The 7575-nt window shown below is 45.4% G+C and overlaps 1 long non-coding RNA gene across 1 annotated transcript; it reads left to right on the forward strand.

The window, feature by feature from the left end:
- The first annotated feature begins 3832 nt into the window (after positions 1-3832).
- Positions 3833-4794, forward strand: LOC145862595 (uncharacterized). The gene is made up of 3 exons (XR_014382086.1): positions 3833-3991; positions 4072-4252; positions 4367-4794. It is a non-coding gene; the product is annotated as an uncharacterized LOC145862595 (long non-coding RNA).
- The last annotated feature ends 2781 nt before the right edge of the window (positions 4795-7575 follow it).

Raw genomic sequence — 7575 nt, forward strand, 5'->3', positions numbered from 1 at the left:
GCTCCGGCAGCTCCTGACTAGCGGGCGGCTCTAGCAGCTCCTGACTGGCCGGGACAAAAACAATACACAACAGCAACAGTCTTGCAGGCACACAAAACGCAATGCAAGAACAACTACCCACAACCCCAAAGAAAAACACACACTCCTATATAGGACTCCCAATCAAAGGCAACTCAACACACCTGCCTTCAATTGGGAGTCCTAATCACCAACACAACACTTAACACACAAAAAAACCTGCCACGTCCTGACCAAAACTAATACAATACCTCCCTCTGCTGGTCATGACGTGACAAAGGGGGTCTGATTGAAATGATTAATTGCAAACCTGACATCTTGGTGTAGGAAAACATCAAGATGTCACGTCCTGACCAGCAGATGGAGCTGTTGTAGTAGTTTGGGGGTCAGGACGTGGCAGTCTTGTGTGTGTGTTTGAATGTTCTGTGTGTCTTGTGACTCCTGATCAGGAACAGCTGGGAATCATTGTTCCTGATTGGGAGTCATATATGTAGGAGTTGTTTGTCACTGGGGTTTGTGGGTGGTTGTTTTTACACTGCGTTTATAGCTGTTACTGTTGTCACCTTCATTGTTTTTTCAAGTGGATGCTTTACTCTTTTTTGGTAATAAATAACCATGAGTATTCACATACCTGCTGCGCCTTGGTCCATTTATGAAGACAACCGTTACAGAACCACCCACCAAAGGACCAAGCAGCAGAAGAGGAGGAAGCCACAGGAGAAGAAAATGGAGGAATGGACCTGGCAGGACGAAATAAAATTCTGGGTGGACAAGTTAAGGGAGCTAAGGAAACCCGAGAGGCACCCCCAAGAAGTGTTTTGGGGGGGGCACACGGGTAGCTTGGCCAGGCCAGGGAAGAGCCGTAAGCCAGCTACCCGTGACTACAGGGAGGTGCATATGAGGTGGAGGGCGCCATGTTACGCTGTGGTACGCACCATCTCGCCTATATGGACGCACAGCCCAGTTCGCCCAGTACCAGCGCCCCGCAGGTGCCAGGGCAAGGGGAGCATCGAGCCGGAAGGGGTGATGCCAACCCTGCACTCAAGACCGCCAGTGCGCCCTTTCGGTCCGGTGTTTCCCGCTAGACGCACTAGCATGGAGGTGCGTGTCTCCAGGCTGGCACGTCCAATACGAGCTCCACGCATCAGGAGTCTAGTGTGTCAGCCCAGCCTCGCCAGTCAACAGTCACCAGAGCCGCCCGCCAGTCAACAGTCACCAGAGCCGCCCGCCAGTCAACAGTCACCAGAGCCGCCCGCCAGTCAACAGTCACCAGAGCCGCCCGCCAGTCAACAGTCACCAGAGCCGCCCGCCAGTCAACAGTCACCAGAGCTGTCCGCCAGTCAACAGTCACCAGAGCTGCCCGCCAGTCAACAGTGGCCAGACTGCCCTGAACTGCCAGAGTGGCCAGACTGCCCTGAACTGCCAGAGTGGCCAGACTGCCCTGAACTGCCAGAGTGGCCAGACTGCCCTGAACTGCCAGAGTGGCCAGACTGCCCTGAACTGCCAGAGTGGCCAGACTGCCCTAAACTGCCAGAGTGGCCCTCCTGCCCTCCGGCCCAGCCCGAGTGGTCCTCCTGCCCTCCGGCCCAGCCCGATGGCCCTCCTGCCCTCCGGCCCAGCCCGAGTGGCCCTCCTGCCCTCCGGCCCAGCCCGAGTGGCCCTCCTGCCCTCCGGCCCAGCCCGAGTGGCCCTCCTGCCCCCCGGCCCAGCCCGAGTGGCCCTCCTGCCCTCCGGCCCAGCCCGAGTGGCCCTCCTGCCCAGCCCGAGGGGCCCTCCTGCCCCCCGGCCCAGCCCGAGGGGCCCTCCTGCCCCCCGGCCCAGCCCGAGGGGCCCTCCTGCCCCCCGGCCCAGCCCGAGGGGCCCTCCTGCCCCCCGGTCCAGCCCGAGTGGCCCGTCTGCCCGGCGCAGCTATCGGCACCATCAAAGTGGGCGACGCCGAAGGTGGAGCGAGGTCCACGGCCTGCACCTGAGCCACCTCCAGGATAGGTGGGTTGGGGAGGGAGGGTGTAGCACAGTGCCGTCGGTGACGGCAGCCACCCTCCCTTCCCTCCCTTATTGTTTAGGGTTAGTGTTTATGGGTTTTGTTGGGGATTTTGTTTGTTGGTGGTTTTTTTTGTGGTTAGGTGCATTCCGGGGTCTGCACCTTGAGGGGGGGGGGGGGGGGTACTGTCACGTCCTGACCAGCAGATGGAGCTGTTGTAGTAGTTTGGGGGTCAGGACGAGGAAGTCTTGTGTGTGTGTTTGAATGTTCTGTGTGTCTTGTGACTCCTGATCAGGAACAGCTGGGAATCGTTGTTCCTGATTGGGAGTCATATATGTAGGAGATGTTTGTCACTGGGGTTTGTGGGTGGTTGTTTTTACACTGCGTTTATAGCCTGTAAAACTGTTACTGTTGTCACCTTCATTGTTTTTTCAAGTGGATGCTTTACTCTTTTTTGGTAATAAATAACCATGAGTATTCACATACCTGCTGCGCCTTGGTCCATTTATGAAGACAACCGTTACACAAGATGACTGTATACAAATCAAATCTTTTACTGTGATTCACTGGAAACATTTGAACCTTCACCTATGTTATTCCTTAATTGAATTGTATTTTTTTCAGAATGTCAAAAGACTGAAGGAGGAGACCAGCCTAAATTTGAACCATCACTTATGTTATTCCTTAAATGAATTGTATTTTTTTCAGAATGTCAAAAGACTGAAGGAGGAGACGAGCCTCCTTGAAGAAAAGCGGCACAGCTGGAAATCAACGGCGCTGTGCTACAGGAGTGGGTTGCTGAGGTGCAGCAGTGGCCTGAAGGTATATTAGTTTCTGAACAAATAGAGCAAAAACCCAAACGGACAACCAGAAAAAGTTTATTTAACCCACAAGTATCTATTTATACCTTACGACTAGACACCAGCTTGCATGTCTACGATAAAGCATCCTTCTCTATTGTTAGGCAGAAACACAGTATGTTCCTCTCACTGGTAGTGTCATGACCTGCCTAAGTCTAGGACTCTCTTGGGCGTGGAAGTGTGTGTTTGTGTGTGTGTATCTGGCCTGCCTTATCAGGAACTGAGACTAATCTGTTGCTCTTTGCCTACTTCCTTAGAAATATAAATATTCAGCGACATGTTTGAACAGAATATGAACTTTCTGCACTTCCCCTTGTCTCAGTATCTTTCCATACATAAACTTCGAATTCACCATTCATTGGCCCCCAAAATGTACATTTCTTATACAAGTAAAGTAATAACTATGTTCTAATATGATCCCAGGAAAAATTATATTTCAAGCCAGAATCCAACAGGTAGAAAAGTGAATGTTTCTGTCTCTCAACTTCATAATTGATTGATGTAAGTGGAGTTATGTTTGTAACATGCCCTATGTTTGACAGCCACACACATCTCCAGAAGAAGATTGAGGGGCTTTACCTCAGTGTGAAACAAAGGAAACACTACCTATACTGTTTGACAGGTAAGGCCCAACAACAATATGACCACAAACACATTATTAATCAATCAGTAAAACTGATTTGTGAAATAAAATGCATTAGTTATACACATCATACCATGTTTATGATCAAATGTAGGCCGTGGCCTATGTTATGAACTGATCTAATGTAAAACATTTCATTAAACTAAGAAATTACATGACCATAAACAGCAGAGTACCTTGTGAGCCAAAACTCTGCATGGCTTGTATAATGTTACTGCATGACAACCAATGCTTTAGAAAGTAGTTGATTGCTTTGTACTCTCTTTGTTTGTGCCTCTATAGTAGCTCTACAGCTTATAGTCATGTAACATATCTGAATCTACAGTCCGTCTAATCACCCCTTTGTATTCAGACGGCAACAAGAGCAGGCATCAGATTCAGAGAAAAATTGTTGAGCACAAGGCAGCCTTGACAGCAGGCAGAGGTGCTCAGTGGATGAGCTGCTCGATACTAACAACATTGTGGGGCCATGGGAGAGACTTAGCACCAGTAAGTATATGATTGCAAAAGGTATCTATTGTGATTACGTTTTTATCTTCTCATTGCTGTTGCTCTGTTATATACCTCAGAGTTTACATCTCACAGGCAACAGCCATCTCGCCATCAAAAAGGCAATCTTCGACAGACTGATGTTGGTGAACAGACTGCAGGAGGAAGAGAGGATCCTGGTGCAGGAGATGAAGAGGCACTGGGGGAGCCAACGAAGAGCAGCCGGGAACCTACAGCTGTGCCTACAGCTGCAAGATCAGAGTAAGTTAAGGTTTATACTATTTTTGGACTGAACTTTTTGTCTTGCTTTACAAATACCCTCCACACTGTGTAGTGTAATTGTAAATAATTGACTGTTTTACTTATTACTTTTAGGTAATGCAGTGGAGGGAGGAATGGCCTTCTCTGCCTCCTGAAGAGAAGATTGAGTGAACTGACACAAGACCAAGGAAACACCAGGAACACCTACCAAAAGCTGGTCCTATTGCTGAGAGCTCAGATGACAACTGCTATGCTTTCTGAAATCATTCACCACCCCTACCTCTTTTTCACCTCCCTCGGGAGCAGCCTGGTCTCCTGAGGTTGACCCCTGACCCCTTACCTTCTGAACCCATCCAGAGAAATATAATTTGCCTGATGATGCGCTAGTGGAGAAGCAATGTCTTATTTCAGTGCATTTGTTGCCATGTTTCCTCTCCTCACTTCCTCTCCTCCCGTTTCTTTCGGTCGTAGACTATGGCGGCATCACCAGCTTCTAAAATAAGTAAGTGAAGTAAAGGTCTTCCTAAATAAATGCATTAAGCACTAACAAGTCTGTGTGTGTGTGTGTGTTTCAATCGATTACATAGTATGAATTAATTATTTTGACGTAATAAAAAGTATTGATGCAGCCATTGATGCCCCTTGCAACATCACAGCATATGATTTGATAGTTGTTTTGCCAAAACGAATTGATGTCTGTTCAATATACAATTCACAAACTATAGCCTTCTAAGAAAGGCACCTGTATCAATGCTGATTGATATAGGTTATGAGCAGTGAGCCTATATACTAGTTATGAGCAGTGGATTGGTCAGAACAACTTAGTAGACCTAGTGATTTTCTTGTGAGTAATGAGAAAATAATCGTCAAAAGTGATGGGAATATTGCATTTTGAAAAGCAAATACTTAGATTGTGTCACGATTGTCGTTGGTAATGGAGGACCAAAACGCAGCAGGTATGTGTAAGCTCATCTTGACGTTTATTAACTCAGAATGAACGTACAAAAATAACAAACAAGAGAACGAACGATCAACAGACAGTCTGGCAAGGCACAAGGCTAAACACAGAACAATCTCCCACAAATACACAGACAAACACACCCAACTAATATAGGACTTCCAATCAAAGGCAACACCACACAGCTGCCTTCATTTGGAAGTCCACCCCAATTAACTCAACATAGAAATAGATCAACCAGACTACACATAGAAATACATCAACATAGACCATAACTCAAAACCCGGAAATAATAAATCAAACGCCCTCCTAACTAACACACCACCCTGAACCACATAAAACAAATACCCTCTGCCACGTCCTGACCAAACTAAAATGACAATTAACCCTTATACTGGCCAGGACGTGACAGATTGAATATGTATGCAAATTCCAACATCAGTGGACCTGCATTAGGGGTGTCATGAAGAACTAGGGCATTTTGAAGGGGCTGATACAGTATTGCACTATTTAGGCAGTGCAGGCCTCCTGTTACCATTTGTAACAGTGAACAACTTATTAGGCTATAGCTTATTATATTACCAACTGACCTTCAAATAGGCTACGGACAATTTCTTCGACCTCACGGCTTGGTTTTTGCAAAGTCAACTGTGGGACCTTATATAGACAGGTGTGTGCCTTTCCAAATCATGTCCAATCAATTGACTCCAATAAAGTTGTAGAAACATCTCAAGGATGATCAATGGAAAAAGGATGAACCTGAGCTCAATTTCGAGTCTCATAGCAAAGGGTCTGAATTCTTACAGTACCAGTCAAAAGTTTGAAAACACCTACTCATTCAAGGGTTGTTCTTTATTTTTACTATTTTCTACATTCTATAATAATAGTGAATAAATAATACTATGAAATAACACATATGGAATCATGTAGTCATGAAGTTTTTGTGAGATGCAGAGTAGGTGTGTGGATCCCACTGTGAAGCATGGAGGAGGAGGTGTTGTGATGGTGTGGGGGTGCTTTGCTGGTGACACTGTCTGTGATTTGTGTAGAATTCAAAGCACACATAGCCAGCATGGCTACCACAGCATCCTGCAGTGATATGCCATCTCATCTGGTTTGCACTTAGTGGGACAATCATTTATTTTTCAACAGGACAATGACCCAACTCACCTCCAGGCTGTGTAAGGGCTACTTGACCAAGAAGGAGAGTGGATGGAGTGCTGCATCAGATGACCTGGCCTCCACAATCACCCGACCTCAACCCAATTGAGATAGTTTGGGATGAGTTGGACCTCAGAGTGAAGGACTGTTGGAAAAGTATTCCTTATGAAGCTGGTTGAGAGAATGCCAAGAGTGTGCAAAGCTGTCATCAAGGCAAAGATTGGCTACTTTGAAGAATCTAAAATATAATTGGTTACTACATGATTCCATAAGTGTTATTTCATAGTTCTGATATCTTCACCATTAATGTTCAATGTAGAATAATTTAAGGAGCATCAGGTACTGTCAAGTAATGTCAACCCAATGGCAGGCATGCCCATCTTTTTGTGAGAAATTACACTGGTCACATAAAACATTTACAAAGTATTTATAAAGTATAAATAGCACTCACTTTAAATTAGGGACTGCAAAAACACAATGATTAGGTGAACACACTATTTGCAAATGCCTTATACGTGGTTTATTACAAAATGTTCTGATGAAGGTCGACTGACCAAAAGCTCAGGTTCTATAAAAAAATGTTTTGCATTTGACTGGAAGTGTGCTGAGGCTTTTTCCAGTATAGCATTTTGCTTCTAGCACCTTTGACTAGTGGGTTTTGGTTGTGCAGCCTATTATTTATTACTGAAGGTTAGCATAATGTTTTACCGCAATTTTTACAATTACAGAGGATGTGTTATGTTCAGCTTCTTGTGACAAACCCTTTTAGTCGAGAGTTTGTGTTGATTTATTATGAGAAAGACACAGGAAGTCAGTGTTGAGCCTTCTCTGTGCAAAGTGTGATAAAGTATGATATAAACTCAAGTGAAAATGCAAAGTGCATTGGATGAAGCATTCCAACCAGACTTGCAGCTAGTTGGTGCAATCGATGCCATTGACAAAATACTTAACAAATAAATAAATACAGCATAGAATCATTTAACAATAAATCAGTTGCCAACAAGGTCACTGCCAAGTCAATACATCAAGGTAAGCTATACTTTAGGAAACAATACAGCGCAACTTGATACAACAGTGTGTTAACAATTGATTGAATTGTATTGCATCCTCTCTCTATGCAAACAAACATAGCTTGCAATTGCTCTATAGCTCATTTAAAGACGAAGACTTTGACAAAAAAAAAATGGTTTAGTTCCGCCCCCTT

This window comes from Salmo salar, chromosome 21 (assembly GCF_965601325.2).
Source record: "Salmo salar chromosome 21, fSalSal1, whole genome shotgun sequence".
Lineage (NCBI taxonomy): Eukaryota > Metazoa > Chordata > Actinopteri > Salmoniformes > Salmonidae > Salmo > Salmo salar.